The 10,743-nt window shown below is 44.3% G+C and overlaps 1 long non-coding RNA gene across 1 annotated transcript; it reads right to left on the bottom strand.

Moving 5' to 3' along the window:
- Positions 1 to 2,465: 2,465 nt before the first annotated feature.
- LOC108939245 (uncharacterized) lies at positions 2,466 to 4,436 on the bottom strand. Its single transcript, XR_001966492.2, has 4 exons — positions 4,392 to 4,436; positions 3,691 to 4,025; positions 3,385 to 3,446; positions 2,466 to 3,050 (listed from the first exon to the last, which is right to left on the bottom strand). It is a non-coding gene; the product is annotated as an uncharacterized LOC108939245 (long non-coding RNA).
- Between the last annotated feature and the right edge of the window lie 6,307 nt (positions 4,437 to 10,743).

Here is a 10,743-nt window from a genome sequence, read left to right as displayed (position 1 = left end):
ATTAATTTAAATGGTTTAATAGGAATGGCTGGTGGTATTCACTGAAATAGTTTAAAGGAAATGACTACATTCATTTAAATTCTTTAATGAAAAATATGAAGTCTGTGCCCAGCCATATTCCCAGGGTGCGAATGTCTTCCACGGTCAACAATGAAGTAACATCAGAGAAGGTCACACTGCAGCAACTTGGCATTGTTTTCATACAAAACTGTCATTCATCATATTGGAACGTAACTTCTATCAATTCAAGGTTCTTTGGAGTTTCGATTCAATTCAATTCATTTTTATATAGCGCTCTTCTCACGCAGTGACACAGAGCGCTTGAACACAGGCATAAGGCAAAGAAACAAAGAAGACAGTTGACTACAGACTAGCATAAAACATTAGCAATACTTTTATAAAGCTATAAGTATGCCTACTGGCCAAGGAGGAAAGGAACAAAAATTCTCAACTGAAAAGCAAGGGAGAAGAAAACCTCCGGGAGTCCAAGTGCCAGTGGCTGCCCACTCCTTCTGGGCATTCTAGATTAAATAGGACTTCTTATGACTAATAAGATTCAAGAATAAGGCAAAACAAAACTTTAAAAAGTGCCTTTATTACCATTCTCACCAGATGTTATCCATCAAAGATATGCACACCTGCATGTTTCTCCTGTATTTTCCTGTCGTCTTGTACCAAGAAGTGTCAGTGCTGAATAACATAACAATCATCAAAGAATAATTAAAAGCAAAAGTAATTCACAGTAATGAAAACTCAATCATGGGGGGCACGGTGGTGCGGCGGGGTTGGCCTGCGCCTGCTCTGGGTCTGGGGTTTGAGTCCCGCTTGGGGTGCCTTGTGACAGACCGACATCCCGTCCAGGATGTATCCCCTCCCCTTCCAGCCATGCGCCCTCTGTTGCCTGGTTAGGCTCCAGTTTGCCGTGACCCCACTTGGGATGAGTGGTTTCAGACTGTATGTGCATGTATGTGAGAAAACTCAATCTCAGTGTCTTAAATATGAAAAGTAAATAATACATTTGTAAAAAAAAGACTCATCAACAATTAGTAAAATAAAAGAGTGAATAGTGATGTAATCAAAAGCCAATTCTAAAATTAAAAGACTAAATACACTCCAACAAGCGGATCATAATTAGTTTCTATGTTCATATTTCTGAACCACTGTACTTTATGTGGTGCAGTGGCACAGTGGGTTTGACCGGCGCCCACTGTGTGGCGGGTCTAGGATTCGAGTCCTGCTTGGGGTGCCTCGCGATGTCCTGGCATCCCGTCTGCCTTGCACCCTGTGTTGTCGGGTTAGACTCCGGTTTGCCATCGCCCCGCTCGGTTCAAGCAGTTGTAGGCATTGTGTGTGTGTCTGTGTCTGTACTTTACTTATTATTATTAACATTTTCCTTTATGTTCCTGCAATGTGAGTATAGCACTGTGATTTTTATCAACCACATTGTAATAGTTTGGCGGTACACTGTCTCCACACGGTGCATGAGGTCGTTCACTTTAAGAAGCTCAACGCACTTCTGTTCTCAGAATGTCAGGGAATAACGGGGCCACATCATTGCATAGCCTTGAAACGATCACGTTTTGCGAAAGTCTCATCAATAATGGTCGCTCTGCAAGCGTAGTCAAAAATTTCCATAAATTTGCAACTGTGCTTCTAAGTGCAGCTTCCCAGAATATTTGCACAATGTAAAACATATGCCTTGACCAAAGCACCATCACTCCAGTACATTGTCATATGATGTGGGGAAATATACTCTTAATTGGAGGGTACCCTGCAGATCGTAATGTTAGACTGGAGTTTACAAGGCTGTAAAAAAAACACACACGCATAAATCAGTTTGTATATGACTATTTTGTGAGAAAGTGCTCTGAGTTCAGCAGAGATGTCTGAAATTGATCTTAAACGAAACCCGTGGCGTGTGTGTACTGTATGTGTGTGTATCTGTATGTCAGTGTTAAACTTATGAACGTGTGTAGCCAACCACAAGGGACGTTTAAGAGTCACTGTGGTCTGACCAAGGAGAGAGGAGTGAAAGCGGCTCGTATGGGCTGTTCTGGGCCGTTCTGGTTTGGACTGGTTTAGTTCGCTCTGCTACTATGCGTTTCCCCATTTGTACCTGAAAAGTTTTCTTTTTTCTATTTAAAAACAATTAAAAAGCGTATCTGCCTTTTTTCCCTTGTCAGGTTGCTATAAACCCTGATTTGCCAAAATATACTAATAAGCATTAAAATTATTTTTTAATACATCATCACATGTCACAGTATAGTAATACGTATTTGCAACACAACCACAAGGCTATTTTCACGTGTAGATCTCCTCAACCACATGAACTCTTCCTTCATTGGGCTCAATGTTGCCTTGTAGTAGAAGGACCCAGGTTTGAATCCCACCTTCTGCTGTGGGACCTTTGATCAAGGTACTTACCCTGAACTGGTACAGTAAAAAAAAAAAAAAAAATTGCCAGTTATATAGATGGCTAAATAATTGTAAGTAGCTCAACATTACAAGTCAATTGCATAGCCCGGGCTTTCTGAACAAACGTTCTGAGATTCCTGCGACAAGGCATAGAGCCTGAACCGTTTCAGCAAGTTTCCACCCATACATAGTCGAAAATACAGAATTTTTGGCTCAGCGCTTCCTACAGAATGTTGTTAAATGTAGTTTAAAGGGCTTCCGGTGCACAAACAAATAGGGAGAGAAACAACAATAGCAGTGAACGTCTGCATTTGGAAAGGCGTGTGTGTGCGTGTGTGCGTGTGTGTGTGTGAGACTCGATGATGGTTCGAGGCCCCTCTCTGACAATTAAGTGTGAAGACGCTAGAGCCAAAGTCTGCGGCCGGGGCTGGAAGCACCTGGGCCTCGGCTATCCTGCCTTCGGGAAACCGCTTTGTCCGGACCTGCTGCTGGTGCTGTAATTGCACCGGGCTGTGGGGACATGTTATGATCCAGGGTCACAAGGATAAATGAAAGCGCTTCCTCCCCTGAGGTACGGCCAGCGGAAACACCATTTCACTGTTTCTTCGTTTGCCGTAGTTTCTGCTCTGTTTTCTCTACGGAAAGACAAAATGGATCTCAGAGGGATGTCACATTTTTTTCATCTACCTAATCATAACTGTAACAAATAGACACACACTGTCTGAAACCACTTGCCCCAAGCGGGGTCGCAGCAAACCAGAGCCTAACCCAGCAACACAGGGTGCAGGGCTGGAGGGGGAGGAGACACACCCAGGACGGGACGCCAGTCCACCACAAGGCACCTCAAGCAGGACTCGAACCCCAGACCCACCAGAGAGCAGGACACAGCCAAGCCCACTACACCACTACGCCACCACACCCCCCCATAACAAATAGGAAAGTATAATTATTCTATAATTACTTGTATACCTCTGAGGTCGACATTTCCTTTTTTATATTAATATGAATCTTCATCTGCCTCTTTGTGTTATCTACAACCAGAAACAAATACAGAACCCCAGAAATAAGTTTAAGCATGGAACCTAAAAGGGCATATATTTGAGACCACACATCCAAGAAGGGGATCCAGAGAGAACCACTAAGCAGAGATCCTTTCCAATCTCAGCTTTCGTTCCAGAAAGTACAGTAAGTTCCTTATGTCCAGCTTCGGTTCCTCTCCCCTGCCCCCCCGCCGCCAAACCCTGAGATAACTTTATGGATGAAACCCTTATTTACCCGCCTTTCTTCCCGCCACAGGTATTCCATTCATCTGCAGTAAAACCTGAGACCGCAGTTCCTCAGAGGATTCGCGAGCTCCTTTCCAAGGCTCACTTGCATTGTTCTCTCCCTCCTGCACCCTTCCTCCTCCCCGCCATTCCAGCCTCCTTCTCTCTCCTTCACTTGTTCCTCCAATTACATCAAGATATGCATTTGCCCGTAGTGTAGAATGCAATGTTCTTGCTCCACTTTACCTCGTCTTTGTCTTGTGTTTGAATGTGACGCAATCCCTGGATCGGAAAGAGGTGCGGAAATGGAACAGGACTCTGGAACCGGGCCAAAGCAAAGTGAGCCTGTGACAAAAGCATGTTAAGCTCATTCAGACAGAGAAACACACAGTTAAGGCCAAAAAATGAGCATCATCTCGCCTTCAGCTGTACGTATGGATCCTGAGGATCTCGCTTTCTTTTCAAAGTGCTCTTTGCCCTGAAGAAAGACAGTAGAAGTACTGTGATTTTTTTTTTTTTACAACAGGTGTTACTACCGATTTTCTTACTTTCGACTTTAATACAGACCCTAGCCCTTCTAACACACACACCAGGCAATATAGGGAAAAAAAAACTTGAAAAAATCAGGACAAAGTTAACTATGGTATTATTGTAGTTGGCCTTTCCTCTATGGAGAGAATTTAACTGTGAAGAACACGTTGTGAAACACACCATGTGGTTTTGAGGAGCTTAAGCAGTTTAGTTTGCCACTGGAAACCATGTATATCCTGGTAAACACAGTAGTTCCACCGACAGAATGCAATCTGTTTATCATCACTCCACCATTTACCGCAATGAGACTTTCTGAAAAACTGGAGCTTCTCAGCCTTCCCTTATCGCCTACTTTACTCAAACACTTTGTGTTTTTCTCTGTTTTTTGCCCTTCTTTTGGAGGCTGACAGATTGCCAAAATATGAATGGGTGTTCCTTGAGCTGAGCGAGAGTTCGTTTGTTTCTTCTTAGCCCTGGTGGGTGGTTTTAAAGGCTCAGGTATCCACCTGCTCTTGCACAACCTCTTCCCGCTGTCATTAGTGTTTGGCCCCCGCTGCGGCGTTGTCCCGGACCAGAGCCGAGAAGTTTGCGTGTCCCTTTATTATTTTCTCTTTTTGTAGGAACACATCTGTGTGTGTATGCATTTGCGTGTAAGCACATGCCTGTGTTACACATGAGTGTGTACAAGCTGCATTTGCCTATACACGTGCACGTTGCATGATAGGGACTTGTTCTCTCTTTTCTAGGTTTATCATTGTAAGTGGTGTTGCTGAAATGTTTCCTTCCTGTGAGCAGAATGGAAAAGCCCTCTGTTTTGCTCTTATGTGCCCTGAACATACACACCGTAATGAAGACGTTCTTCGTATTGTGCGAGTTTTGCGCTTTCGTTGAGGCGAAGTGCGCAAACGTGTTATCTGGAGATCAGGACAATCTTCTTAAAAATCTGAAGAATTTCGTCTCGTTATTTGAGGACGGTAACAGAGCCGTTCTCTCATGGCCGTGAGATTCCAGTTGTGTCTTATAAAAATCCCGCTCACCTGTTCCGTGTTTGTGCAGTTACATGAGCGCATACCTGAGACGGCTTCATTGTGGAGTGAAACAACTCACGTCACCCTGAACACGTGAAGAGCTGTGTCGGAGCCCCCATGTAGTTTTAAGGCAGCAACCTTCTTTTTTATCCTACATAAGACCACCTTATGCCATAATGAGACTGCTAAACTCTTCCACCTCTGCCTGCTTCGTGGTCCCATGCACAAAAGGTCCAAAAGCTCAAAGTTTCTCAGTTCTGGCTCCAAAGTGTTGGAATGAATTTCGCCCATCACGCATAAACTTCCACTGCATTTTCTGTAAAAGAATTGCGTTAAAAAAGTATATGAATTCTATATACAGCTATTCATGCTATATATGATGGCAAAAACAGTGACATTGAATAGACTGTACTTTGAGAACCACATCTCACCATCTGTACCTCTCTGTCTGCTGGTAGAATGCACTTCTGTTTACTTTGAATTGTAGACCACTTTGAAAGAAGTGTCTGATGAATGACTAATCGTAAATTTACACGTAAATACAAAGAGTACGGCAACCAGTCCAGTGGAGGGCAAAAGGTCTCAAGGTGTCTGAAGATGGTTCCTTCTTTGCTTTGGAGAAAAATGTCTGCTGAATTAATAAATGTAGCTGTTAGATTGCAATAGGGAGAGAAGAGTTTGTTGTGGGTTTGAACTGGTGTCTTGCTACATGTTGCACATCATGGATGCTACGTTTTGCCATTGGGGACAAAATACATTTACCTTTACATTTACATTTATTAGTTTAGCAGATGCTTTTCTCCAAGGCGACGTACATCTCGGCGAAAACACAATTTCTATATAAAATGAAAATGACTATTATGACTCCAGGACACTATGATAGTGCCATCATAAATAGTCAATCATCTCAGAAAGCCATTTATGTTGACTTTTGAGTGAATGTTTTTTTTTTTTTTTTTTCTGTTGAGAAAATGCTTTGATTTAAACAGCAGTTACAGATCTCTCTCAGCTTATGGAAGGGTTCTGTTCCAATGACCAAGCAGCCACTTAAACATCTAACCAGTCAAACATTTTAAACTCCAAAATATGCTAAAATTGAAAATTAACATAAATACTAAACAGTATTATGTTTTCATATTACACTGTTAGTTTGACTTTAATTTCTAAACCTAATTCTAATCATTTAATCTGTACTTTATTCGCTTTTTATTTTCTGCACCACCAGAATACTCACATTTTTACTTGTTGGCCCTTTTAAATAGAAAGTAACTTGACTGGAAGCACAAACCGAACATTCTGTAAATAAAACAACATTTTTATAAATAAAATACAGTAGCTGACAGGGCTTTGCAGCAGTGAGGCCATCTGATGTTATCGTACAGCAGATGATGCGCTTAGTGTTCGACATTATGACCAAAACACACACACACACACACACACACACACACACACACACACACACATTTTCAGAACCGCTTGTCCCCTACGGGGTCACAGGGAACCGGAGCCTACCCGGTAACACAGGGCGGAAGGCCAGAGAGGGAGAGGACACACCCAGGACGGGACGCCAGTCCGCCGCAAGGCACCCCAAGCAGGACTTGAACCCCAGACCTACTGGAGAGCAGGACTGTGGTCCAACCCACTGCGCCACCGCATCCCCCATGCATGACCAAAACATCTTGACTCAAAAATAATATAATTACGTTGAAGGAACGGCTGTCTTAAGTCTGGATTTTGGTAAGATGCATGCATCATAAGTCACCCGCTACTTATACACCATTTAATGTTCGACATGCATCCTTGTGTATCTGAACTTTGTGACTGTTACAAAGTGCTTGTGGAAAGCCCACTGAAGCCTTTGAAAAGCTCCTTATTGATCCGGCATGTTGCAGCAATTTTATTTACAGTGTTTGCGGTTGCTCCATTCAGCCCTGTCTGAGAAACTGTGCCCCGAAGGCTCGGCAGCGGATAATACAAGGTACCCAACGGTATGTAGCACACAAATAATAACCGATGCACGTGTGTCCTCACTGGGTCTCCCTAAGGTCCAGGTTTAGAGAGATTCACAGATTTCATATTTATTTAGGAGAGGGCAAAACCGTGTCATTTCTAGTCTGCTGCTCTGCGTCTGCACATGCTGGCTTGCAACCTATTCGCTTTTCTTTATTTCTGTTATCAACTTATACACCCTTTGCTGTAACTACAACTCATTGTGTTGACACTTTCTGTTTTCTGCCTGAACATCCACATTTCCCTTTCTCCCCAACCTTTTAATTCCAAATTCCCATTCTCCTTAATACAAGGGAGGAGCCATGGATGGTTCAGTGTAGAGGGGGCAAAAAAAGTGAAACATCAGCTAGGGAAGGAGCTGCAGGGAGCAGACTGCTGAAGAATTGTGTAACTCTGGTCACAGGCTGCCGAGCAATGAACTTCTGACCAGATCTGTGTCTTAGTGACAGCGGTGGGTCTGGACTTCCACCACATCCCTCGTTCTGGCTAATGGATCACTACAGTGCTGCAAAGTCTTGGTGCTGACAATCAGCCAACCTTTCTGACAAAGTGTCCACACCATTGCAATTTTATTTATCTTCATGCAGCTGGGTATTTTTAATGGGTCAAAACTGAAAAAAAATGAACTCTCCAGGTTTCGAACTGGTGCCCTTACTCATTAATCATAAACTTTTCCCCAAAGTAACTCGTATTTGCAGTGATTTACCCATTTGTACTGCTGGGTAGTTTTGGCTGGAACAGTTTGCAGTAAGTACTTTGCTCAGGGGTACTACAGCGAGCGGGATTGGAACCTCCAAGTCCAAAGGTAGCAGCATGAACAACTGTGTGATGTGGGGAAAGACCTCTCCTATATATCAACTCCTTCAAGTACATGTGCCAGTAACAGGTGCTGAGACACATTTATAGATGTTTTCACACAAATTCAAGCCGCGACATAAACACATGAACATTGTGGGTAGGAGCACAAACAATCACACACCCATGAGTGCACACACAGTCATTTTTCGGGAGTTAGATGGATATTTATTACCTTCTTGCTCTGTGTTCTGCTAGATGTTGTAGCCAGAGCAGCACAAGTTGTGTTATTTTAGCAATAGCAACCCTTTAAACCACCCAGCATTCCCAAGATACATCCAAGTTCCAAAGGAGAAGACTTCTTATTGCCATTCTGCTCTGTTTACCAGCCCGACTGGGGAATGCACCACTCCTACTGGGCCTTTCCATGAATAGAGCCTTGACAGCAACTGGGCCAATGAACCCTGCTGCTGGGAGTGTACAAGACATGTTTAGCACTGTGAATATCCCCTTCAGTGTATCCTCAGGAAGTGGGGGGCATGAGGGCAGCCTGCTGTACAGCGAACCATTTTAAGCTGCCGATGTAGGTGTGACGTCACGGCTCGCATGGTTTTTCTGACCTCTCAAGTTGTTTAGTAAGTTCTTGTGATTTGTGATTGTATGCATAGTGCATAAAGAGACTTGAACTTGATCAGAGTTATGGAAGCACAAGCTCATTCTAACATACAGAGAACATGATGTATGGCAGTGTTGCTAAGACTGAAATTTTTTGAAAAATTGACAGTTTTCTTCTACCTTCAAAACATCCTATATATAAGTATAGCCTGGCACATAAGGTGCTAATAACAGACGGCAGGGAAGTTTGTAAGGGTCACTGAAAGGGGGGTGTTACTGTGGTGAAGGGAACAGCTGTCCAGTCCCGATTTTCCCACAGCCCATCGTTACCTGTGTGAGCTCTTCAGGTTGGCAGCTGGTCATGCCTGGTTCTTGGCTCAGAGCATGGTGCTTTCAGGAATTTTCCTAGCATCTTATGTCACCTTGGAGAGAGATTGGGAAAGTGCCTGTAACGTCATGGATTTACCCTCAAATAGGAATCCGGCGATGGCAGCCGTTTGACCATCTCGGATGAACCCTTTTCAGACAAGTTAGCGGAATGTGTTAAGTGGTGTTGGGTTATTGCTAATCCTGGCCTTTACAACCACTAGCGGTATTTTTACAGTCGCACGTCCCTCAAGCATGCCCTCCTGTGGCCAGGGGAACATTCCAGAGATGTTTGAGGGTATTTCCTGTTGACTGCTGGTGCTGTCTCTCTCTGGTCTGCAGGTGGGCACCGTGTAACATCGAGAGGTGGTGGAAGAAAGAGCGCACGTGTGCCGTGGCAAGGCTCCAAGGCAGTACGGGGCCTGTTCGCAGCCAGGGGCCAAGAGGCTGTGCAGGCTGCACATGGGGTAGAGGGGCGGCCCTAAGGGCTCCCCCATGCAGAGCGGCAAACACTGATGAGACCCAGATGTGAGCAAGAATGAGCTGCCTTGGACCACCGCCGGGCCGCGCTGCAACACTGGGTTTTATTGTGTGGTGCTGAGGGCTGAAACTGATTGAAACAAACGCGGCTGCCTGACAGGAGTGTCACCACATTTATTGAGAGGCACATCCTGCTTTTTCTTCTCTTCTTGTCCAAGGAAGACAGTCATTTACCTACCCATAGATGGACAGCATTACATACACACGCTCACACATACATGTACACGCGCGCTTGCATGCACAGTACGCTAAAGTACTGGCAGCAGTAATAAGCGCACTCCCATGTAAAAACGTGAACATACACGCACAAAATCACAGAACGTACATACAAGCCTGAGTGAAAAAGATGATTACCTAAAGCCACACTGTATCCCTATGCTTTTTGATGCTAAATTGTGAAAAAGCAAAATTGCCAAGGTTGGGGACTGTCACACAAAACAATGCACAAAGCCTCTTTAGCAGTCTTATGTAATATACTTACAACGGTCATCTACAGTACGTGCACAACACTTCCTGGTCAACAACATCGTGGTCAGTGTTACGACACCGCAGGTTTTCTTTTTTAAGCACATCAGAGCCCTGTTGTGTTTTTCCAACAGAGCCAGTAATGACATTCATACCATGTCCTAATGCAATAATGACTGGAGAGAATAAGAGCCAACAGAAGGGTGGGGGATGAAGCGATGAAGTGCTCTGATGCCTGCCAGGCTGGTGGGGGACCAGGTGCGAGGAGTGCCCCATCGGGTACACGGGTTCAGGGTTCTCGCGCAAAGGCCACAGCGTACAAATCAACTGCAAGTGTTGTAGCCGAGGACACAGCTGTTGAGCAGGTGACCTGTTAGACGGGGAATAAGGCCCCTGTGGTTGGTTTACGGGTTCCGCAAAGCACACATGGCCTGCGCTGTTATTTCCAATGATTCTGTTCTAGCAAATGTTTCTCACCGGGTGTCTTTTGGAACCCCACAGTCGACATTTCCAAAGCAACGTTCCACACCTTCACGAAATGCCTCCGATTCCAGTGTCACCCTGTGTTTCTTTAATTTTTAATCACACGCCTTGATGAAATTTTGGTGTCAAATTTTCCGTCTTACGTATTTATCTCTGACACCTCTCCAGCTGCAGTCTCTCAATCAGGAAGTTGTGTCTGAGCTGACGAGCGTTATTGTTCGGTCCTAGCT

Source organism: Scleropages formosus, chromosome 19, assembly GCF_900964775.1.
Source record: "Scleropages formosus chromosome 19, fSclFor1.1, whole genome shotgun sequence".
Classification (NCBI taxonomy): domain Eukaryota; kingdom Metazoa; phylum Chordata; class Actinopteri; order Osteoglossiformes; family Osteoglossidae; genus Scleropages; species Scleropages formosus.
Note: the sequence above shows the minus strand (reverse complement) of the source record. Positions and strands in the feature narration are given on the sequence as shown.